Here is a 25,017-nt window from a genome sequence, read left to right as displayed (position 1 = left end):
TAAAGAAAAAAGAAGAAAGATGAAGAAAGAAGAAGAAGAAGAAGAAGAAGAAGAAGGAAGAAGAAGGAAAAAAGAAGAAGAAGAAGGAAGAAGAAGAAGAAGAGGAAGAAAGAGTAAAGAAGAAGAAGAAGAGAGAAGAAAAGAAGTAGAACAAGTAAGAAATAGAAGAAGAAGAAAAGAAGAAGAAGAAGAAGAATAAGAAGAAAGAAGAACAAGAAGAAAGAAGAAGAAAAAGAAGAAGAAGAAGAAGAAAGAAGAAGAAAAAGAAGAAGAAGAATAAGAAGAAGAAGAAAGAAGAAAGAAGAAGAATAAGAAGAAGAAGAAAGAAGAACGAAGAAGAAGAAAAGAAAAAGAAGAAAGAAGAAGAAGGAAGAAGAAGAAAAAAGAAGAAGAAAGAAGAAGAAGAAAGAAGAAAAAGAAGAAAGAAGAGAAGAAAGAAGAAGAAGAAAAAGAAGAAGAAGAAGAAGAAAAAGAAGAAAGAAGAATGAAGAATAGGAAAGAAGAAAGAAGAAGAATGATCAAGAAAGAAAAAAGAAAGAAGAAAGAAGAAGAAAGAAGAAAAAAAGAAGAAGAAGAAAGAAGAAGAAGAGAAGAAGAAGAAGAAGAAGAAGAAGAAGAAGAAAGAAGAGAAGAAGAAGAAGAAGAAGAAGAAGAGGAAGAAGAAAGAAGAGAAGAAGAAAAAAGAAGAAAGAAGAAAGAGAAGAAAGAAGAAAGAAGAAGGAAGAAGAAGAAGAAGAAGAAAGAAGAAGAAGAAGGAAGAAAGAGGAAAGAAGAAGAAGAAGAAGAAGGAAGAAAGAGGAAAGAAGAAGAAGAAAAAAGAAGAAAGAAGAAGAAGAAAGAAGAAGAAATAAGAAAGAGGAAAGAAGAAGAAGAAGAAGAAAGAAGAAAGAAGTAGAACAAGTAAGAAATAGAAGAAGAAAGAAGAAGAGGAAAGAAGAAGAAGAATTAAGAAGAAAGAAGAAACAAGAAGAAAGAAGAAGGAAGAAAGAAGAAGAAGAAAAAAGAAAGAAGAAGAAAGAAGAAGGAAGAAGAAGAAGAGGAAAAAAGAAGAAGAAAGAAGAAAAAAGAAAGAAGAAAGAAGAAAGAAGAAAGAAGAAGGAAGAAGAAAGAAGAAGGAAGAAAGAAGAAAGAAGAAGGAAGAAAGAGGAAAGAAGAAGAAGAAAGAAGAAGGAAGAAGAAGAAAGAAGAAGAAGAAGAAGAAGAGAAGAAGAAGAAAAGAAAGAAGAAGAAAGAAGAAAGAAGAAGCAGAAATAAGAAGAAGAAGAAGAAGAAGAAAAAAGAAGAAGAAAAGAAGTAAGAAGAAGAAAAAATAAGAAGAAGGAAGAAGAAAAGAAGCAGAAGAAAAAAGAAGAAAAAAGAAGAAAGAAAAGAAGAAGAAGAAGAAGAAGAAAGAGAAGAAGAAGGAAGAAGAAAGAAGAAGGAAGAAAGAGGAAAGAAGAAGAAGAAAGAAGAAGGAAGATTGAAGAAAGAAGAAGAAGAAGAAAGAAGAAGAAGAAGAAAGAAAGAAGAAGAAGAAATAAGAAGAAGAAGAAATAAGAAGAAAAGAAGTAAGAAGAAGAAAAAATAAGAAGAAGGAAGAAGAAGAAAAGAAGCAGAAGAAAAAAGAAGAAGAAAGAAGAAAGAAGAAGGAAGAAGAAGAAGAAGAAAGGAGAAGGAAGAAGAAAGAAGAAAGATGAAGAAAGAAGAAGAAAGAAGAAAGAAGAAAGAAGATTGAAGAAACAAGAAGGAAGATTGAAGAAACAAGAAGGAAGAAGAAGGAAGAAGAAGAAGAAGAAAGAAGAAAAGAAGTCGAACAAGTAAGAAATAGAAGAAGAAAGAAGAGGAAAGAAGATGAAGAAATAAGAAGCAGAACAAAAGAAGAAGAAAGAAGAAACAAGAAGAAAGGAGAAGGAAGAAGAAGAAAGAAGAAGAAAGATCAAGAATGAAAAAAGAAAGAAGAAAGAAGATTGAAGAAACAAGAAGGAAGATTGAAGAAACAAGAAGGAAGAAGAAGGAAGAAAGAAGAAGAAGAAAGAAGAAAGAAGTCGAACAAGTAAGAAATAGAAGAAGAAAGAAGAGGAAAGAAGACGAAGAAATAAGAAGCAGAACAAAAGAAGAAGAAAGAAGAAACAAGAAGAAAGGAGAAGAAGAAAGAAGAAAGAAGAAGAAAGATCAAGAATGAAAAAAGAAGAAGAAAGAAGATTGAAGAAACAAGAAGGAAGATTGAAGAAACAAGAAGGAAGAAGAAGAAGAAAGAAGAAGAAGAAAAAAGAAGAAAAGAAGTCGAACAAGTAAGAAATAGAAGAAGAAAGAAGAAGAGAAGAAGAAGAAGAAATAAGAAGCAGAACAAAAGAAGAAGAAAGAAGAAACAAGAAGAAAGGAGAAGGAAGAAGAAGAAACAAGAAAAAAGGAGAAGGAAGAAGAAGAAAGAACAAAAGAAGAAGAAAAAGAAGAAAGAATAAGAAAGAACAAAAGAAGAAGAAGAAAAAAGAAGAAGAAGAGGAAAGAAGAAGAAGAAGAAAGATCAAGAATGAAAAAAGAAGAAGAAAGAAGAAGAGGAAGGAAGACGAAAAAATATGAAGAAGAATAAAAGAAGAAGAAAGAAGAAACAGTAAGAAAGAAAGAACAAAGAAGAAGAAGAAAGCAGAAGAAGAAAAAAGAAGAATGAAGAACAGGAAAGAAGAAAAAAGAAAAAAGAAGAATGATCAAGAAAGAAAAAAGAAGTAAGAAGAAGAAGGAGGAAGAAGAAGAAAGAAGAAGGAAGAAGAAAGAAGAAGGAAGAAGAAAGAAGAAGAAATAAGAAGAAAGAAGAAATAAGCAGAAATAAGAAGAAAAGAAGTAAGAAGAAGAAGAAAAAAGAAGAAAGAAGAAGGAAGAAAAGAAGAAGAAGAAAGAAGAAGGAAGAAGAAAAGAAGCAGAAGAAAAAGAAGGAAGAAACAACAACAAGAAGGAAGAAACAGGAAGAAGAAGAAGAAAGACGATAGAAGAAGAAAGAAGAAGAAATAAGAAGAAGGAATAAGAAGAAGAAAGAAGAAAAAAGAAGAAAGAAGAAGAAGAAGAAGAAGAAGGAGAAGAAAGAAGAAGAAGAAGAAGAAACAAACATCAGTGAGTTTTATTACTTTTTAAAAAATTTAACAAAAGCTTAAAAAAAAAAACCCCAACCTACGCAATAGCATTCCATAGTTAAATCAAATTTTCTTTACCTTCTCCTTTGTGTAATGAAATGCTCGTGATTGTGAGGTTTATAATTTAAAAAAAAAAAAAAAAAAAAAAAAAAAAGGAAAGCAAAATAAAAACTTTGAATGTAAAGGTACTTTCTGGGTACAACACTTCTTGGCCTCTTGAGTACAAAGTAGCCGAGAGGAGTTCCAGGCACCCACTGGCACTTACCTGGAAGATCGTTGTGGGTAACTCAGGTAGGGAATGGGGCCCTACTCGGCTAAATCAACTCTGGGTGACCTCAATGAGTATTATATATACCGTATAGGAAGGTAGACTGTCCCCAGAAGCACTGCACTATGTGGTTAGTTAGAGTTCGCGCTCTCTCCTCTGACCTAATGGTTCCAACGAAAACAAGTTAGCACTTCCCCCTTTGCTGGCTCATCATGTGTGGCTTCTGTCTATTTTTGCTTTCTCTTCTTGGTTCGCCTGCTTTTTCTCGCCCTCCTTTTTTCTCCCTCCGACTCGCGGGCCTCCGGGAGACCGAGTACCCGTGTTTGGGGGCATGGAAGCACTTAAAGCACGGCGGTCGCGAGCGCGACCGAATACTCGCATCATTTCCCTTTCTTTTGCACTTTCTTCGCTACGCTTTTCCCCTTTGACTCGTCTAGACTCACACCTATCCATTCTCTTGCTTTTTCCATTTAGAACCAGTAAAGATTCTTAGAAGAAAAAAAAAGGTAGGGGTGTGTGTGGCAAAGTCTGAGTCATCTGGGCGCCCCCCCCCCCCACTCCCACACCTTTAGGCAATTGGGGTTAAGTGACTTGCCCAGGGTCGCACAGCTAGGACGTGTTAAGCGTCCGAGGCCATATTTGACCTCAGGTCCGCCTGACTTCACGGCTGGTGCTCTATCCACTGCGTCACCTAGCTGCCTGAAGTCTGAGTCATGTGAACTCCTTTGCTTAGTTTTTCTGTTTCAATTCCCATTTCCTTATTTTCTCCAGCTAAAAACTTTTCCTTGAGACACGGTGACTCAAGTAAGTGGGAGCAGAGAAAGAGGTCATCACCAGAAAGAAAGACACCGGCCTGGCATCGACCGAGGGTTGGAGCAAGATGGCGGCCCCATACGAGCAATATGGGCTCATCTTGCCAATGAAAGCACAGCACTTGCCCGAGCCAATTTTTTTTTTTTTCCGGAGGCAATTGGGTTTAAGTGACTTGCCCAGAGTCCAGGGTCACACAGCTGGGAAGTGTTAAGTGTCTGAGACCAGATTTGTACTTCAGGGCTGGTGCTCTTTCCACCGCCACCTAGCTGCCCCATGCACAAGCCTATTTTGAAGAAGCCAAGGGTGTTTAGCAATGACTCTGACGAGGAGACCCTCGCGAGTGATGCTTTCAGAAAGAAGCAAGTGGTGAAGCAGACTAAACTTGAAATCCAGAAGCCTCTAGCAGAAGATGCCACTGTGTATGAATATGACAGCACTTATGACGAAATGCAGCAGCAGGGGGAAAGTAATCCTAAATTGTTTTTAGTAAAAGACAGAAAGAACATCCACAGCCTACTAAAAAGCAGTGGAGATAAGGAAAAGGGAGCAAGAGAAAAAATGGAAAAGAAAATTCTAAGAGAATGAGAAACGGAAAGGGGAGAATCCAGATGACAAAGAGGCATTTGTGACATCTGCTTACAAAAGAAATTTGAGGAAATAGCTAAGGAAGCAGAAAGAGAGGAGAGTCGCTGCCCTGGAGGCTCGTCTGGATATATAACCAAGCAGAAAGATCTCAGTGGATTTCATAGGCACCTTTTAAATCAAACAGTCGGAGAAGAGCAAGTGCCTAAATGGCACTTCGGCCTTCTGGAAGCCAGCTGTAGGATAGAGGAAGAGAAGCCGCGGGATTGTTCTGACGAACTAAATCCAGACAACAGAGTCCTAGATTATCTTCAGAGATGTGCGCAAAACCAGAATGGAAAAAAAAGGAAAACTGCTGCAGACAGCGACCTTGATGTGGATAGCAAGCAGCGAAGAAGATGAGAAAATGGCCGACCAGAGTCCTTTGGACTGCAAGAGTGACAGGAGCCACAGCCACGCCAGCTCCTCGGAGGAGGACCAGGGGTTGATAGGAGCCACACCAAGCGCTCCAGGACAGGAGGCAGTGACACAGCGGTGCGAGACAGAGGGGACCACCGTCAGGACCGCGGCTGCAAAAGCCAGGTCAGGGAGCAGGACAAACGAACCCCTGAGGCCAGTGGTCACCAGAAAGAAAAAATACAGGCCCAGGGAAGAAAACTGCATAAACTGGGAGGGCGGTGGGGTGGGGTGGGGAAAGACTGGGGGAGAAGAGAAAAGAGAGAGGAGGAGGACTGATGACCTAGGATGGAGAAAGAGCCAGGTGGAGAAATACTGAAGACCAGTATGATGGAAAGGAGAGGGAGGCTGTTCTGAGGGCAGAAAGACAGGCATGAGAAAGGCAGAGAGGAGGAGCTGAGCATCAGGCCTTCAGAGAGGACCCAAGGCAAGAAGAGGGAGCAGAGGAGAGGCCACGAGAGACACTGAAAACAAGTTTGCAAAGTGCAACAACAAAGGGACCGTGATATCAACGAGAGACCGGTTGCAAAACCGATATTGAGAAAGAAGATGCCTGAGGGTCTCCCAAGAACAGACGAAGAACATATGGAAAACAGTAGCCACTAAACTGGCAGGGTAGGGGGGATTTTTTTTTTTTTTTACATTTGTTAGAGGAAAGGGTGCAGCATATATATATATATTCTCCACACACTGTAATTTAAAGTAAATAAAAGTGTAGTTGATTTTTAAAATGCTCGTATGCGTTTCCTCTCTGCTCCAGCACGATTGAAGAGTGCTCCACAGATCTGGGAGGAAGAGTCATTTCAGTATTTTTTTTTAATTCAACAATAACTGGTTTTCAGGGCTTTGGCATTTTTAACAAAACGGGGGGAAAGGTCTCACAACCGGCAGAGTTTTCTGAAATTCTGCATCAATTTTCATGGAAGTCACAGACAACCAAATCGGTGTCGTATAGGCACGGGTCTGTTTTCCTTCTGGTCATACGCGTCCAAGTTGGCTTGCTGTAGAGTTCCTGAAGAATCACTTTTAAAGATTTGCTTTGGTTTATCCAGCAAAGCAGGCACTATTTGCTGTGTGACTGTTTCTTTAACAACAACAACAACAACAAAATGTTCAACAGACTGTGTATTTGTTTGCAGTCGAACCTAATTTTCTGAGATTCCCAACTATGTAACTGAAAAACACTGATGAGACAACTACAGGGCTCATGATAAATACAGAAGTGGTAGAGTCAATGGCAGCCACTAGTGATTTTTTGTTTGTTTGTTTTGTTTTTGTTTTTGATTTTGATTTTTTTTTTGTTTTTTACAGGGAAAAAAATAGTATATTATTCAAGTACTGCCCAGATTTTGAATCATTTCCATTTCCCATTCACAGCATCTTTAAACAGGGCCATTCCATTAGGACAAAAGTTTATGCTCATGCATATCAGAAAGTAGTAACATGTATCATCTAGCCGGACTCTGCAAAGTCAAAGCTAGGAATTGTGGATGCTGAAGGAAAGAACACAACTCACATAACACAGATAATCTGGATGCAAGGAGAATTAATATTACGTGTGTGTGTGGAGAGAGAGAGAGAGAGACAGACAGGGTTCCAAGAGCTCCAAAATATAAGATAAAATTGTACCTCTATATTATCTCAATTTTTAGCTAAAGAAAAACTTATAGACATTCTTTTTTTTTCCCTTCATAAATATGAATTTGATGTAAAAACTTAAGGATAGCTTGATTTTGTAGAGATTGTCATTGTCCTTGACCTTTAGAAAAAACTCTACCTCTTTCTTTTAAAAAATTTGATACCACCCCCCCCCCACTACATGTAAACACATTTTTAACATTCTTAAAAAAACCAAAAAAAAAAAATTGAGTTCTAAATGCTTCCCTTTTCTACATCCCTTCCCCACTGAGAAGGCAAGCAGTTTGATATAGGTTATACAAGTGTAGTTATGAACAACATGACATGCAAATGTTAATCAAAATGTGAAAGAAAATAAGAAACAAGACAAAAAAAGAAATAAAGAAAAAAATGTGCTTCTATCTGCATTCAGACTCCAGTTCTTTCTAAGTCGATTCAGAGTTGATCATCATGCAATATTGCTATTGCTATATACAAGGTTCTTCTGGATCTACTCGTTTCAATTTGCAACAGTTCATGTAAGTCTTTCCAGGCTTTTCTGAAAGCATTCTGCTCATCCTTTCTTATAACACAATAGTATTCCATCACAACCATATGCAACAACTTGTTCAGCCATTCCCCAACTAATGGAAATCCCTTCAGTTTCCAGTTCTTTGCCACCACTTAAAGAGCTGTATATATATATACATTTTACATAAAAGTCTTCCCCTCTCTTCCCCCTCTTTAAAAAGCTCTTTGAGAAAGAGATCTAGTGGTGGTATTGCTGGATCAAAGGGTGTGCATTGTTTTTATAACACTTTGGTCATAGTTCTGAATTGCTCTACAGAATGATTGAATCAGTATACAACTTCACCAACAATGAAGTGTCTCCATTTTCCCACATCCCCTCCAACATTTGCCATTTTCCTTTTTTGTCACATTAGCCAATCTAAACTAGAGTTGCTTTAATTTGCATTTCTCTGATCAGTGGTGATTTAGAGTATTTTTTTTCATATCACTACTGATAACTTTGATTTCCTATTCATATTCTTTGACCATTGGTCAATTCAGGAATGGGTCTTATTTCTAGAACTTGATTCAGTTTTCTATTTATTTGAGAAATGAGGTTGGAGAAGCTTGCTGTAATTTTCCCCCCAGTTGTGATTTTTCCCCCATTTAGCCTACTCTCTTTCCTTTCACCCTGTCCATTCTCAAGTGTAAGCTTCTAACTTTTATATCCCCCTCAAATCACTCTTCCTTCTATCAGCCCCTTCATCCCTTTCCTCCTTTTTTAATTCCCTTTCCTTCCTGCTTTCCTGTATAAGATAGATTTCTATACCCAGCTGAGTATGTGTTATTCCCTCACTGGAACATAATTTCAGGGAGATTAAGATTCACACATAACATCCCACCTCCCATAGCTCCAGCATACTGCCTTAATAATGAGAAAGTTTTTAGGCATTACAAATATCATTTTTCCATGTAGAAGTATAAAGAATTTAACCTATCAAATTTCTTATAATTTCTCTTCCCTTTTACATTTTTCTCTAGTCTTGTATCTGAAAATCATATTTTCTACTCCACTCTGGCATTTTCATCAGGAATGCTTGAAAATCTTCTATTTCGTTGAATATTCTTCCCTCCTCCTCTCCTCCTCTGCCTCAGCACACACTCTGTTATACTTATATACCATATATATATATATATATATATGGTATATAAGTATAACAGGGTGATATATATACACACACACCCTATATGTATACACCCTATATAAATATACTTATATACCCAGTTTTGCTGGGTAGGTGATTCTTACTTGTAATTCTAGCTCTTTTGTCCTCTGAAATAGCATATTCTGGGTCCTCCATTTCTTTAATGTAGAAACTGCTAAATCCTGACGACTCCATGATATTTGAATTCTTTCTATTTGGCTATTTGCAATATTTTCTCCTTGATGTATAATATTGGCTATAATATTCCTGGCAATTTTCATTTTGGGATTTCTTTCAATTTCTATTTTATCCTCTAGTTCTAGAATACCAGGGAAGTTTTCCTTGATAATTTCTTGAAATTTTAGGCTCCCTTTTTGATCATGGCTTTCAGGTAGTCCAATCACTCTCAAATGATTGATGTCTTCTGGATCTGTTTTTCAGGTCAGTTGTTTTCTCAATCAGATACTTCACATTCTTCCTCCTCCTCTTCCTCTTCCTCTTCTTCTTTCTTCTTCTTCATTTTCCTCTTCCCCTTCCCCTCTTTCTCCTTCTCCTCCTCCTCTTCCTCTTCTTTCCATTCTTTCGGTTTTGTTTTTATTGTTTCTTGATGTCTCGTGGAGTCATTAAGGTCCACTTGGCCAATTCTACTTTTTAACGATTTCTTTTCTTCAGTGAATTTTTCTACTTCTACTTCTAAAAATACCTATTGAAACTACTCTCCAAATTCCAAACAGTCACCAACTCAGTATCTTCATCATCTCTTCCCTTTTCTTCCATACACTCTTCCACATACACTCTTTTTGGAAATACACAAACATTCTCCGATGAACAACCACCAATGGAATCAGTCACTCCCATTACTCTAGCTCCCACTCGTGGGGTTCAATCCAATGAAAAGGTCTCTCCTATGTCCCCTTTGTATGCTTACAAGGCAAGCCCCATCCTCCTCCACGCCTAAGAAGATTTGCAAATAATTCTAGAAAACCAGTGAGTTTGTTCTAGAATGGCAACTTCTCAGCTGTAATACTGTCGAATAGAGATTTGTAGATTACAGCGAAAGGTAAGCTGGTATTCCAGGACAGAAAAAAAAAGAAAAAGAAAAAAGAAGGGTACCCCAACACGGATGATAAAATTGCTCTACTTGATGATGGAGGGAAGGGATGATTTTTGGCCAGTGAGCCACTCTGGCTACTCAGGCAAGTCTGATTCTGCTAGTCTTTTGGCTAGCATCACTCACCAAATTTCCCGTGGGCAGTCCCAACCAGCCAGAAGCATTTTCCTCAGTCATACTGGTGGAGATAGAGTTATCCTAGAAACAAAATTGTGTGGGAATTGCCCATGTGTTTGGCCATCAGTTAGTAAAGATTTAAACTTCTTGGCATGAAAGTGAAACAGTAACTATTGGGTGCACACACTAACTGCTTCAAGGATCAAAGAAAATGACTGAAGCATTCTTCAATCTTGGAAGATTGTCTGCCCAAGTCAGGCTGTCTAGACTCTTGTCCACTGTTTGTACCTAACAAGGTGACCTGCTTCCTTGTTATTGTTATTGGATAATTGTGGCTAACTGTGATGGGCCGCTTGGCAACCAGGATGTCAACATTTTTCTTCTTGAACTTTGCTAAGGATGTGAGACACAGTAGTCCCCCGACCCAATTGTCAGCCTTATATTTAGGAGAATAAGCAATTCGATTCATCCAAAATGCTACGGAAGTGTAGCTTGCCAGAACTCCAATATCTGAGGCAGCTAAGTTTCAGAGGCCTGGAGTCAAGAAGAACAACGTTCAAATCCAGCCTCAGACACTTCCAGCTCTGTGACGACGGGCAGGTGAACAAGAGTCTGATGAAGATGACTGATGAAGAGGAAACAAGAATAGCGATAAAACTCTAGTTTGTAATATTGGGGCTTCTGTTACTGAGAAAATGACTAGGTGCCATCTTTTATTCAACTGTTTAATTGAACAGATTTACAGGTAGCTTGGAGCGCACGTTACATTCCGACAGGGATAAACAATCAAATACCTGTTGGTACTAAAAGTACAGTATGAAATCTAAAGAAATAAACCTATTACAGATATAAAATTCCTATAAAACTCCATTGAAAATAGATCCCAAAGGAGTATTATGGCCCATTGTATAGAAATCGCTAAAGAGACCCAGTCGCGTCTCAGTATTCTTCCCAAGAGCTGATGCCTGCCGAGTACTGCCCAATTCCTATTCTATGCTGGAAGTTGAAGTCGATGCAAGTTCGGGCGATGAGGCAAGAGGCGGCGCTCTCCTGTGGGGCAGCTTTGTCGAGTGACGTCAGTAAAGGACAGACCGTTATGCAGATGAGGAGGTTTGTGTCGGGGTTTTCCCTAAGCAGATCAGCTGGTGCGCGTGGGAAAGGTGGATGTTGAGGGCCTGAGGGGCGAAAGCGAGTTGATGGGAGTTGGAGCGCTTCAGTGTGTGCGTGTTTTTTGTGTGTGGAGCGTGTGTGATTGATGTGTGGGAGCGTCGCTGGAGTGATCCTGTGTTTAGAGTGTGTGTGTGTGGAGGGAGCGCTGGAGCGTGGTGTGAGTGAGCATACTTACCTGGCAGGGGCGATTCCATGATCACGAAGGTGGTTTCCCCAGGGCGAGGCTTATCCATTGCACTCCGGGTAGGCTGACCCCTGCGATTTCCCCAAATGCGGGAAACTCGACTGCATAATTTGTGATAGTGGGGGACTGCGTTCGCGCTCTCCCCTGATTTCGAGTCTTCAAAAGCAGTTGGCTGTGCTCCCGACAGGGGCAATTTCCACCCTTGTCTTTTGTAGACAGCACTAGAAATCTTTCCTTTTCTGTCTTTGCAAGTTGCGCTAGCCTCCAGTATGCTGGTTGCTCTAAGCGCGCCCCTGCTTATTTAGCCTACCACCAATCTCGCGTGTGCTGTTGCTAAAAACAAAACAAAAAACAGAAAACTTCTTCCCACCAACATGTTACATGTTGTTACATGTAACAACGATTATTATTTTTAACTTGTTTTTTCAAATTCCAAATCCTGCATCTTCCTTCTTCTTCTGACGTGGCAAGCAATCTGACAAGTACAATACTGCCAAAGAAACATTTACCATATTAATCATTTTGTGGAAGAAAACTTGAAACCCTTCAACTCTTTTCCCTCCCACCCTCCAAAATAAAGGATCTCTTGATATTCTACCCAGTTCTTTTTGTCTTTGGCTTCGGGGTGAAATTCCGTGCCCATGGTAATTCTGGTTAAAGTTTTGAAGTTTGGGGTTTCGAACTAAATGAATTTTTTTTCAATGAATAAAAATTTTATTTCCCCATTGTTGGAATCTTTACAAACTGCTGGCTCATTAGAGTCGATAGATTATTGATCTGATCTTACAAGAAGATGTTTTGGGCCAGAACCTGAAACAAGGTACCAAGTAGAACTAATTGATACAATGCTTGTGTTTGCACCTTTACTCATTGGAGTTCACACGTTTGGGAAATTTCAGGGTTTAGTATGAGATATCTGAATTCACACCTCCCTTGAAGCTCTTAGGGCCAGAGAGCACTATGGGAGAAAACCCATAATCCCATTCTCTCAGAAGGGTCGTATATAAGCCAGTGAAGAGTGATTCATTCCAGAATATTTTCCACTTGACTGGCTGATGGCGGAAGAAGAGTTTTCAGAGAAAGAAGCTACAAGTCGAGAGCTCAGTGAAAATTGAGAAGGCTCTCTCAGAGGCAAGACAGATTCAACTTGGTGCTGGCTCTGGAGGCTGAAGAAAGCAGAGGCAGAGGCTGAAGGACAAAACCTTTGGATTTGGAGACATTCGGAGGGAGCGCTGGGAACCAAGCAGAGAGAGAGAAGCCTCAACTAACCAGGCTACTTTGGAAGGAGAAAATAAACGTTTGTATTTTTACCAGGTGGCTGCATTTGGGGTAATCATTGATCTGAACTGATACTAAGGCTGCCTCCAAGAAAACCTCCTCAAGAAACCTACCTTCTCCCAGAGAGAACCATCATCTTATTATATATTTTAAAGAAGAAAAAGAACACCACACCCCATCTCTTACCACTGTTTACCGCTGAAAAAAATAGGCAAACCCAACAGCCTCGCTGACCCTAACCACAACAACAACAACAAGGCCTCGTAACCTGAATACATCACCCCTCTGTCAGACGATATCTCGTTTGGTCCCTGTGCTGATCAGAATTCTAATGTACGGGTAGCTGTAGGATTTCTAGAGTCTGTGGGTTAGTCTCTTTTCTTTTTTTCTTTTTCCTTTTTTTTTTTTTTTTCTGGCTGAGGCAATTGGGGCTAAGTGACTTGCCCAGGCTCCCGCAGCTAAGACGGCTTAAGTGTTAAAGTGTCTGAGAGCAGGTTTGAACTCATGTCCTCCTGACTTTAGGCTGGTGCTCTAATTCACTGCGCCACCTAGCTGCGCTACGGTGGGAAGTCGCCATTTTCACCCAGAAAGCGTTTCATGCTTCAGGGGTCTAAGTTTGCATGCGTGTGGCTGTGGGGAAAGGGAGTGGAAGAGAGTCAGCATAAATAAGAAGCTTGTCTTTTTGTTTTCTCCTCTTAGAAAGAAGTTAAATTTTCTCGCACTCTTGAGCTGACTTACAACGACTGCTTCCGGCTGAGCACGTAAGCTGCGCGGGAAAAGCGCTCCGTGTCTAGTCGCAGTGACTTAACAAAAAACAAACTTGCGGAAAACAAGTCGACCGTTAGGCTTCTTTTCTGCACGCAAAAATAATCCCCGGAGGGAAGTGCACCGTTCCCAGAAGTACTGCAATACTGGGTCGATGCGTGGAGTGGACGGAGCAAGCTCCTATTCCATCTCCTAAGTTCAAAAATCCATTTAATATATTGTCCTCAGATAGAGGACGTATCAGATATTAAACTGATAAGAACAGATACTACACTTGATCTTAGCCAAAAGGCCGAGAAGCGATAACCACATGCTCGCTCACTTCCCTCACCCTTCCACACAGCACCCTTTTCCACTCGCGCCCACTATAAAAAGGCTGCTCCAGCCTCCACTGCCCTTCTCTACCTCCCTACACCCGACAAAACAGCTGCCAGCCGGGAGCATTTACCAGTCCAGACCATCGCCTAAAAACACGCCACAAAACGGACCTTAACCAGATTTTTGCACTTTCTTCTGGCAAGAAGACACTTTCAAACTGCGACCCACAAGTCCTTGCCTTCGGGCTTGGTTAACATTTGCATAGCTCTCCTCCTCCTTACTCGCTTTCCCTTTCCTTTGGTCAAGAGCCTCCAAAAGCCGCCAAGAAACCCACTCAGCAAGAATAGGAGCCAGGGCACCCTACCCTGGTCGCGTACTTAGCAGCGATGGAATATTCCCGGGCAAATAAGACCATTTGGGAATAAGCTATTCCAGCTCCCTTCACAACTAGTCTGCGGTCTGCTGACCTACCGGGTTTCCAACTCATAACCGCAGATATCCCCACCAAAAAAATTGAAAGCACTCCAGGCAAGTCTTCATCAAAACCAATCGTCTTTTTTGCTTCTCATTTAATCTCCAGGCGCAGGCTTGGCCCCCAATAGCCGCCTCAATCAACGTTTCTTGACTGACTTGACTGGAGTTGTTTCGTTTGGACTAAGTTACGAAATTGATTTGTCGAGGGGCGGGGAGAAAGTGAGGAAGGGAGGATCATAGAGCTTTATGTAGGAGCAAGCTCCTGTTCCATTTCCCAGTTCCAAAAAGAGTTGAAATGTTGATATATGCATCTCTAGCGACCTACATACATATATGATAGAGAACATAACAGATATTTTCACCTTTATTCAACTCCTTTTCAAAGTACACAGATTTGGAGGTATTTTTTAGCCATACCGTGATTCCTCATCGATTTTTTTAAAAAAAATGCACAAATACCTGATAATGATAAAACGTGCAGACTGAAAAGCATCACAACATAGGAAATATAACTAATGATGAAGCTGCATATTCGCAAATGCAGTTTGGCAATATCACAGAAATGAATAAATGTAATAAATGAATAAATGAAGAAAGAAGAAGAGGAAAGAAGACGAAGAAATAAGAAGCAGAACAAAAGAAGAAGAAAGAAGAAACAAAAAGAAAGGAGAAGAAAGGAAGAAGAAACAAGAAGAAAGGAGAAGGAAGAAAGAAGAACGAAGAAGAAGAAGAAAAAAGAAGAAGGAAGAAGAAGAAGGAAGAAGAAGAAGAAGAATAAGAAAGAACAAAGAAGAAGAAGAAGAAGAAAAAAGAAGAAGAAGAAGAAGAAAAAAGAAGAAGAAGAAGAAGAAAAAAGAAGAAGAAGAATGAAGAATAGGAAAGAAGAAGAAGAAGAAGAAGAATGATTAAGAAAGAAAAAAGAAAGAAAAGAAAAGAAGTAAGAAGAAGAAGAAATAAGAAGAAGAAGGAGGAAGAAGAAGAAGAAAGAAGAACGAAGAAGAGGAAATAAGAAGAAGGAAGAAGAAAGAAGAAGAAAAAAGATAGAAGAAGAAGAAGAAATAATAATAATAAGAAGAAATAAGAAGAAGAAGGAAGAAGAAGAAATAATAATAAGAAGAAGAAGAAGAACAAAGAAGAAGAAGGAAGAAGAAGAAGAAGGAAGAAACAAGAAGAAGAAGAAGAAGAAGGAAGAAGAAGAAAAGAAGTAAGAAGAAGAAGAAAAAAGAAGAAGAAGAAGAAAAAAGAAGAAGAAATAAGAAGAAGAAGAAGAAGAAGAAGAAATAATAAGAAGAAGAAAAGAAGAAGAAGAAGAAGAAAAGAAGTAAGAAGAAGAAATAAGAAGAAGAAGAAGAAGAAGAAGAAGAAGAAGAAGAAATAAGAAGAAGAAGAAATAAGAAAAAGAAGAAATAAGAAAAGAAGAAGAAATAAGAAGAAGAAGGAAAAGAAGAAGAAAAATAAGAAGAAGAAGAAGAAGAAAAGAAGAAAGAAGGAAGAAGAAGAAAAAGGAAGAAACAAGAAGAAGAAGGAAGAAGAAGAAAAAGAAGAAGAAGAAAAAGAAGAAGAAGAAGAAGAAGAAGGAAAAAGAAGAAGAAGAAGAAGAAGAAGGAAAAAGAAGAAGAAGAAGAAGAAGAAGAAGAAGAAGAAGAATAAGAAGAAATAAGAAGAAGAAGATAGAAGAAGAAGAATAAGAAGAAGAAGAAGAAGAAGAAAAAAGATCAAGAAAGAAAAAAGAAGAAGAAAAGAAGAAAGAAGGAAGAAAAAGGAAGAAGAAGAAGAAGAATGAAGAAAGAAGAAGAAGAAGAATAAGAAGAAGAAGAAGAAGAAGAAGAAGAAGAAGAAGAAGAAATAAAAAGAAGAAGAAAGGAGAAGAAGAGGAAGAAGAAGAAGAAGAAGGAAGAAATAAGAAGAAAAGAAGAAGAAGAAAAGAAGTAAGAAGAAGAAATAATAAGAAGAAATAAAAAGAAGAAGGAAGAAGAAGAAGAAGAAGAAGAAGAAATAAGAAGAAGAAGAAGAAGAATGAAGAAAGAAGAAGAAGAAGAAGAAAGATCAAGAAAGAAAAAAGAAGAAGAAGAAGAAGGAAGAAGAAGAAGAAGAAATAAGAAGAAGAAGAAGAAGAAGAAGAAGAAGAAGAAGAAGAAGAAATAAGAAGAAGAAGAAAAAAAAGAAGAAAAAAGAAGAAGAAGAAGGAAGAAGAAGAAGAAACAACAAGGAGAAAGAAGAAGAAGGAAGAAGAAAGAATAATAATAATAAGAAGAAAAGAAGAGGAAGAAAGAAGAAGAAAGAAGAAGTAAGAAGAAGGAAGAAGGAAAAGAAGGAAGAAGAAGGAAGAAGAAGAAAAGAAGAAATAAGAAGAAATAAGAAGGAAGAAGAAGAAGAAAGAAGAAGATAGAAGAAGAAAGAAGAAGGAAGAAGATAGAAGAAGAAAAGAAGAAAGAAGAAGGAAAAGAAGGAAGAAGGAAGAAGAAGGAAGAAGAAGAAAGAAGAAGATAGAAGAAACAAGAAGGAAGAAGATAGAAGAAAGAAGAAGGAAGAAGAAAAGGAAGAAAAGAAGTAGAACAAGTAAGAAATAGAAGAAGAAAGAAAAAAGAAGAAGAAAGAAGAAGAAGAAATAAGAAGAAAAGAAGAAACAAGAAGAAAGAAGAAGAAATAATAAGAAGAAGAAATAAGAAGGAAGAAAGAAAGAAGAAGAAGAAGGAAAGAAGGAAGAAAGAAGAAGAAAAGAAGAAGAAAAAAGAAAGAAGAAGAAGGAAGAAGAAGGAAGAAGAAGAAAGAAGAAAGAAGAAGAAGAAATAAGAAGAAGAAGGAAGAAAGAAAGAAGAAGAAACAAGAAGAAAGAAGAAGAAGAAAGAAGAACAAGAAAGAAGAAGAAGAAGGAAGAAAGAAGAAGAAAGAAGAAGAAGAAAGAAGAAAGAAAAAAGAAGAAGAAACAAGAAGTAGAAAGAAGAACAAGAAAGAAGAATGAAGAAAGAAAAAAGAAGAAGAAAAAAGAAGAAGAAAGAAAAAAGAAGAAGGAAGAAGAAGGAAAAGAAGGAAGAAGGAAGAAGAAGGAAGAAGAAGAAAGAGAAGAAAGAAGAAAGAAGAAGAAAAGAAGAAGAGGAAAGAAGAAGAAGAAGAAAAGAAGACAGAAGTAGAACAAGTAAGAAATAGAAGAAGAAAGAAGAAGAGGAAAGAAGAAGAAATAAGAAAAAGAAGAAACAAGAAGAAAGAAGAAGGAAGAAAGAAGAAAGAAGAAGAAGAAAGAAGAAGGAAGAAAGAAGAAGGAAGAAAGAAGAAGAAAAGAAGAAGGAAGAAAGAAGAAAGAAAGAAAGAAGAAAGAAGAAGGAAGAAAGAAGAAGAAGAAAGAAGAAGAAGAAAGAAGAAGGAAGAAAGAAGAAGGAAGAAAGAAGAAGGAAGAAAGAAGAAGGAAGAAGAAAAGAAGAAAGAAAAAAGAAGAAGAAGAGGAAAGAAGAAGAAGAAAGAAGAAGTAGAAAGAAGAACAAGAAAGAAGAATAAAGAAAAAAGAAGAAAGATGAAGAAAGAAAGAAGAAAGAAGAAGAAAGAAGAAGAAGGAAGAAGAAGAAAAGAAGAAGAAGAAGAAGAAGAAAAGAAGAAGAAGAGGAAAGAAGAAGAAATAATAAGAAGAAGGAAGAAAAGAAGAAGGAAGAAGAAGAAGAAAGAAGAAGAAGGAAGAAACAAGAAGAAAAGAAGAAAGAAGAACAAAGAAGAAGAAGAAGAAAGAAGAAGTAAGAATAAGAAGGAAGAAAAGAAGAAGAAAGAAGAAGAAGAAAAGAAGTAGAACAAGTAAGAAATAGAAGAAGAAAGAAGAAGAGGAAAGAAGAAGAAGAAATAAGAAGAAGAAAAGAAGAAGAAGAAGAAGAAAGAAGAAGAAGAAGAAAGAAGAAAAAGGAAGAAGAAGAAGAAAGAAGAAGGAAGAAAAGAAGAAAGAAGAAGAAGAAATAAGAAGAAGAAAAGAAGAAGAAGAAGAAGAAGAAGAAATAAGAAGAAGAAGAAATAATAATAAAAGAAGAAATAATAATAATAAGAAGAAATAAGAAGAAGGAAGAAGAAGAACAAGAAAGAAGAAGAAGAAGAAGAAGAAGAAGAAAAAAGAAGAAGGAAGAAGAAAGAAGAAATAAGAAGAAGGAAGAAGAAGAAGAAACAACAAGGAGAAAGAAGAAGAAGGAAGAAGAAGAAAGAAGAAAGAAGAAGAAAGAAGAAAGAAGAAGGAAGAAGAAGAAATAAGAAGAAGAAGAAAGGAGAAGAAGAAAGAAGAAGAAGGAAGAAATAAGAAGAAGGAAGAAGGAAGAAAAGAAAAAGAAGAAGAAAGAAGAAGAAAAGAAGAAAAAGAAGGAAGAAGAAAGAAGTAGAACAAGTAAGAAATAGAAGAAGAAGAAATAAGAAGAAAGAAGAAGAAGAAAGAAGAAAGAAGAAAGAAGAAAGAAGAAAAAGGAAAGAAGAAAAGAAAAAGAAGAAAAAGAAGAAAAGAAGAAGAAAGAAGAAGAAGAAAGAAGAAGGAAGAAGAACAAAGAAGAAGAAAGAAGAAGAAGAAGAATAAGAAGAAGAAGAAAGAAGAAATAAGAAGAAGAAGAAAGAAGAAGAAGAAATAAGAAGAAGAAGAAGAACGAAGAAGAAGAAGAAGAAGAAGAAGAAATAAGAAGAAGAAGAAAAAAGAAGAAAAAAAAAGAAGAAGAAATAAGAAGAAGAAGGAAGAAGAAAGAAAAAGAAGAAGAATAAAAGAAGAAGAAGAAGAAGAAAGAAAAAGAAGAAAAGAAGAAGGAAGAAGAAGAAAGAAGAAAGGAGAAGAAGAAGAAAGAAGAAGAGGAAGAAAGAAGAAAGAAGGAAGAAGAAATAAGAAGAAGAAGAAAGGAGAAGAAGAAAGAAGAAGAAGAAAAATAAGAAGAAGAAGGAAGAAGAAAGAATAAGAAGAAGAAGAAGAAGAAAAAGAAGAAGAGGAAGAAGAAAGAAGAAGAAGAAAGAAGAAAAAGGAAGAAGAAGAAGGAAGAAGAAGAAGACAGAAGAAGAAGAAGAAGAAGAATAAAAAAAGAAGAAGATAGAAGAAGAAAGAAGAAGAAAGAAAAAGAAGGAAGAAGAAGAATAAGAAAGAAAAAGAAGAAAGAATAAGAAGAAAGAAGAAGAATAAAACAGAAGAAGAAAGAAGAAAGAAGAAAGAAAAAGAAGAAGAAAAAAAAGAAGAAGAAAAGAAGAAGGAAAAAGAAGAAGAAGAAGAAGAAGAAAGAAGAAGAAGAAGGAAGAAAGAAAAAGAAAAAGAAGAAGAAGAAAGAAGAAGAAGAAAAAGAAAAAGAAGAAGAAGGAAGAAGAACAAGAAGAAAGGAGAAGAAGAAGAAGGAAAGAAGAAGAAGGAAAGAAGAAGAAAAAGAAGAAGAAAAAAGAAAAGAAGAAGAAGGAAGAAGAAGGAAGAAGAAGAAAGAAGAAAGAAGAAGAAGAATAAAAGAAGAAGAAGGAAGAAAGAAAAGAAGAAGAAAGCAGAAGAAGGAAGAAAGAAGAAGAAATAAGAAGAAGAAAAAGAAGTAAGAAGAAGAAGAAGAGAAGAAGAAGAATAAGAAGAAAGAATAAGAAGAAGAAATAATAATAAGAAGAAGAAAAAGAAGAAAGAAGAAGAAGAAAGAAGAAGAAGAAGAAGAAGAAATAATAAGAAGAAAAGAAGTAAGAAGAAGAAGAAAGAAGAAGATAGAAGAAACAAGAAGGAAGAAGATAGAAAAAACAAGAAGGAAGAAGAAGGAAGAAAGAAGTAGAATACGTAAGAAACAGAAGAAGGGACTTCCGGTTAAGATGGCGGAGAGGAGGCTCACAGTTGCATAAGCTCCGCGCTTTCTCTCACTATCCACTTCATTACAAGCCTCTGAATCAATGCTTGACTGAAAAAAACCCACAAATAGTTACCAAGAGAAGCCATCCTTGAGATCCGCCAAGAAAGGTCTGTCTTTACTGGAGGGCTGGGGCGGTTTTAGATCGGGCGCAGGCTGAGGGCAGCGGCAGTGAGAGCACGGGAGCAGACGGGAGAGGGGGTGGGGAGTGATCGCAGCCGTCTCTGCGGGAGAGCTTCGCTACAGGTTTGGAACCTGCAGCAAGTCAACAGCCCAGCAGAGAAGCTAAAAACACCAGGGCTGAAGAACACAACCGCAAACAGCTGGAGTTTCTCAGGACCTGGCCGCCCCCCCCTTCCCCCCCCTCAGTGACTCAGCACGCTTTGGGATCTCAGAGCGCAGGCGCAGCACAGTCCTGCTAGTGCCTCACTGCTGCCCCCTGCAGTCTATAGAGGAAGCTCGATAACACACCCAGCCCCCCCCCCCCCCCCCCCAAAGAAAGACTCCAGTTTTTTCTGTTTTTCTTTGGTAGTTTGTCTCTGATTAATAGACAGAATGAGCAAGAAGCTGAAGAGGACTTTAACCCTTGACAGCTTCTACACAGATAGAGAGCAGACTCTAAATCCTGAGGAGACTAAAAACAGGCAGTCCCCAGGTGATTCCCCAAAGGAGGAGATCGTCTGTTCCTCAGCACAGATGAACCTCATAGAAGTGATTTAAAAGGCTCTCACAAGGGAGCTAGAAGAAAAATGGGGAAAGCAGAGTGAGGCTTGGCAAAAGGAGAAGGAAGAAGAAGAAAAAGAAGAAGAAGAGAGATAGAGAGAAGAGAAGAGAGAGAGAGAAGAGATAGAGAGAGAGAGAGAGAAGAAGAAGAAATAAGAAGAAATAAGAAGAAGAAGGAAGAAGAAGAAAAAAGAAAAAAGAAAAAAGAAGAAATGGAAAAAAATTCCACAGAACAAAAGAACTCAATTGGACAATTAGAGAAAGATTTTAAAAAAGTGAGTGAAGAGAATACTTCACTGAAAATCAGAATTGAACAAGTGGAATTGAATGACTCGAGGAGACAAGAAGAATCAGTCAAGCAAATCCAAAAAAATCAAACAATGGAGAAAAATGTGAAATACCTTCTGGGGAAGACAACAGACCTGGAAAACAGATCCAGGAGAGACAATCTGAGAATCATTGGACTCCCAGAAAAACATGATGAAAAAAAGAGCCTGGACACTGTCTTCCAGGAAATTATCAAAGAGAACTGCCCAGAAGTCATAGGAACAGAGGAAAAAATAAACATTGAAAGGATTCATCGATCACCCACTGAAAGGGATCCTAAAATCAAAACACCAAGGAATATAGTGGCCAAATGCCAGAACCCTCAGATGAAAGAAAAAATATTGCAAGCGGCTAGAAAAACCCAATTCAAGTATCAAGGAGCCACAATAAGGATCACCCAGGATCTGGCAGCATCCACATTAAAAGATCGAAGGGCCTGGAATATGATATTCCGAAAGGCTAAGGAACTTGGTATGCAACCAAAAATAACTTACCCAGCGAGAATGAGCATCTTTTTCCAGGAAGAAGATGGACATTCAACGAAGTAAGCGAATTTCATCTATTTCTGATGAAAAAACCAGAACTTAACAAAAAGTTTGATCTACAAATATAGAACTCAAGAGAAATCTAAAAAGGTAAAGATTAATCTTGGGAACTATATTTTGACTATATAGATGTATAAAGAATACATGTATACCTTGTTCTAGAAATTGATGTGGAAAGGACATTGTACCAGAAAAAGGTAAAGTGGGGTAGTACATCTCATGAAGAGGCATAGGAAACCTATTATATCTGAGAGAAAGAATGGAGGGGGATGAATATAGTGGGTATCTTACTGCCTTCAGAATTGGCTTTAAGTGAAAAATCTTAAGACATATTCAATCTATGGTGAAACTTCTCCCATCTCATTGAAAAGTGAGAAGGGAAAAGTGGAAAGGGAAGGAATAAGCTAAGCGGAAGGGAATACGGGAACTGGGAGGGAAAGGGGTAAGATAGGGGGAGGAACTCTAAGGCGGGGGGAGGGACACTAAAAAGGAGGGCTGTGAGAAGCAAGGGTGCTCACAAGCTTAATACTTGAAGGGGGGGAAAGGGGAAAGAAGGGAGGAAAGCATAAACCGGGGTTAACAAGATGGCAAGTAATACAAAATTGGTCATTCTAACCATAAATGTGAACGGGGTAAACTCCCCCATAAAGAGGAAGCGGTTAGCAGAATGGATTAAAAGCCAGAATCCTACAATATGTTGTTTACAGGAAACACACCTGAAGCGGGGAGATACATGCAGGTTAAAGGTAAAAGGTTGGAGCAAAATCTACTATGCTTCAGGTGAAGTCAAAAAAGCAGGGGTAGCCATCCTGATCTCAGATCAAGCTAAAGCAAAAATTGACCTAATTAAAAGAGATAAGGAAGGACACTATATCTTGCTAAAGGGTAGCATGGATAATGAAGCACTATCTATATTAAACATATATGCACCAAGTGGGGTAGCATCTAAATTCTTAAAAGAGAAACTAAGAGAGCTGCAAGAAGAAATAGACAGTAAAACTATAATAGTGGGAGATCTTAACCTTGCACTCTCAGAATTAGATAAATCAAACCAGAAAATAAATAAGAAAGAAGTCAAAGAGGTAAACAGAATACTAGAAAAGCTAGATATGATAGATCTCTGGAGAAAATGTAATGGAGACAGAAAGGAATACACTTTCTTTTCAGCAGTTCATGGAACCTATACAAAAATTGACCATATATTAGGACATAAAAACCTCAAACTCAAATGTAGTAAGGCAGAAATAGTAAATGCATCCTTTTCAGACCACGATGCAATGAAAATTACATTCAACAAAAAAGCAGGGGGAACCAAAAAATAATTGGAAACTAAATAATCTCATACTAAAGAATGATTGGGTAAAACAGCAAATCATAGACATAATTAATAACTTCACCCAAGAAAACGATAATAATGAGACATCATACCAAAATGTATGGGATGCAGCCAAAGCAGTAATAAGGGAAATTTCATATCTCTAGAGGCCTATTTGTATAAAATAGAGAAAGAGAAGGTCAATGAATTGGGTTTGCAATTAAAAATGCTAGAAAAGGAACAAATTAAAAACCCCCAGTCAAACACTAAACTTGAAATTCTAAAAGTAAAAGGTGAGATCAATAAAATTGAAAGTAAAAAAACTATTGAATTGATTAATAAAACTAAGAGTTGGTTCTATGAAAAAACCAACAAAATAGACAAACCCTTAGTAAATCTGATTAAAAAAAGGAAAGAGGAAAATCAAATTGTTAGTCTTAAAAATGAAAAGGGAGAACTCACCACTAACGAAGAGGAAATTAGAGCAATAATTAGGAGTTACTTTGCCCAACTTTATGCCAATAAATTCGACAACTTAAATGAAATAGAAAAATACCTCCAAAAATACAGCTTGCCCAAACTAACAGAGGAAGAAGTAAATATCCTAAACAGTCCCATCTCAGAAAAAGAAATAGAACAAACTATCAATCAACTCCCTAAGAAAAAATCCCCAGGACCAGATGGATTTACATGTGAATTCTACCAAACATTTAAAGAACAATTAACTCCAATGTTATATAAACTATTAAAAAATAGGGATTGAAGGAGTCCTACCAAACTCCTTTTATGACACAGATATGGTACTGATACCTAAACCAGGTAGGCTGAAAACAGAGAAAGAAAATTATAGACCAATCTCCCTAATGAATATTGATGCTAAAATCTTAAATAAAATATTAGCAAAAAGATTACAGAAAATTGTCACCAGGATAATACACTATGACCAAGTAGGATTTATACCAGGAATGCAGGGCTGGTTCAATATTAGGAAAACTATTAGCATAATTGACTATATCAATAACCAAACAAACAAAAACCACATGATCATCTCAATAGATGCAGAAAAAGCATTTGATAAAATCCAACATCCATTCCTAATAAAAACACTTGAGAGCATAGGAATAAATGGACTTTTCCTTAAAATAGTCAGGAGCATATATTTAAAACCATCAGTAAGCATCATATGCAATGGGGAAAAACTGGAACCTTTCCCAGTAAGATCTGGAGTGAAGCAAGGTTGCCCACTATCACCATTATTATTTAATATCGTATTAGAAACACTAGCCTCGGCAATAAGAGTCGAGAAAGATATAAAAGGAATTAGAGTAGGCAATGAGGAAACCAAACTATCACTCTTTGCAGATGATATGATGGTATACCTAGAGAACCCCAGAGATTCTACCAAAAAGCTATTGGAAATAATTCATAATTTTAGCAAAGTAGCTGGCTACAAAATAAATCCCCATAAATCCTCAGCATTTTTATACATCACCAACAAAACCCAACAGCAAGAGATACAAAGAGAAATTCCATTCAGAATAACTGTTGATACCATAAAATATTTGGGAATCTATCTACCAAAGGAAAGTCAGGAATTATATGAGCAAAATTATAAAAAAGTCTCCACACAAATAAAGTCAGACTTAAATAATTGGAAAAATATTAAGTGCTCTTGATTGGCCGAGCGAACATAATAAAGATGACAATACTCCCTAAACTAATCTATTTATTTAGTGCTATACCAATCAGACTTCCAAGAAAATATTTTATTGATCTAGAAAAAATAACAACAAAATTCATATGGAACAATAAAAAGTCGAGAATCTCAAGGGAACTAATGAAAAAAAAATCAAATGAAGGTGGCCTAGCTGTACCTGATCTAAAATTATATTATAAAGCAGCAGTTACCAAAACCATTTGGTATTGGCTAAGAAATAGATTAGTGGATCAGTGGAAAGGCTAGGCTCACAAGACAGAATAGTCAATTATAGCAATCTAGTGTTTGACAAACCCAAAGCCCCTAACTTCTGGAAAAGAATTCATTATTTGATAAAAACTGCTGGGATAATTGGAAATTAGTATGGCAGAAATTAGGCATGGACCCACACTTAAAACACCATATACCAAGATAAGATCAAAATGGGTCTATGACCTAGGCATAAAGAACGAGATTATAAATAAATTAGAGGAACATAGAATAGTTTATCTCTCAGACTTGTGGAGGAGAAAGAAATTTGTGACCAAAGATGAACTAGAGACCATTACTGATCACAGAATAGAAAATTTCGATTACATCAAATTAAAAAGCCTTTGTACAAATAAAACTAATGC

General features: G+C 37.3%; 2 non-coding genes and 1 pseudogene across 2 annotated transcripts; 2 read left to right on the top strand and 1 right to left on the bottom strand.

Annotated features, from left to right (window-relative positions):
* Positions 1–25,017, top strand: part of LOC127554265 (nuclear speckle splicing regulatory protein 1-like) — a 47,955-nt pseudogene that overhangs the window by 13,057 nt on the left and 9,881 nt on the right.
* On the top strand, positions 11,121–11,284 carry LOC127558554 (U1 spliceosomal RNA). Its single transcript, XR_007952929.1, has one exon. It is a non-coding gene; the product is annotated as a U1 spliceosomal RNA (small nuclear RNA).
* Positions 13,294–13,484, bottom strand: LOC127558567 (U2 spliceosomal RNA). The gene has a single exon (XR_007952937.1). It is a non-coding gene; the product is annotated as a U2 spliceosomal RNA (small nuclear RNA).

Source organism: Antechinus flavipes, chromosome 3 (assembly GCF_016432865.1).
Source record: "Antechinus flavipes isolate AdamAnt ecotype Samford, QLD, Australia chromosome 3, AdamAnt_v2, whole genome shotgun sequence".
NCBI lineage: Eukaryota > Metazoa > Chordata > Mammalia > Dasyuromorphia > Dasyuridae > Antechinus > Antechinus flavipes.
This window is presented reverse-complemented; position numbering and strand designations above follow the sequence as displayed.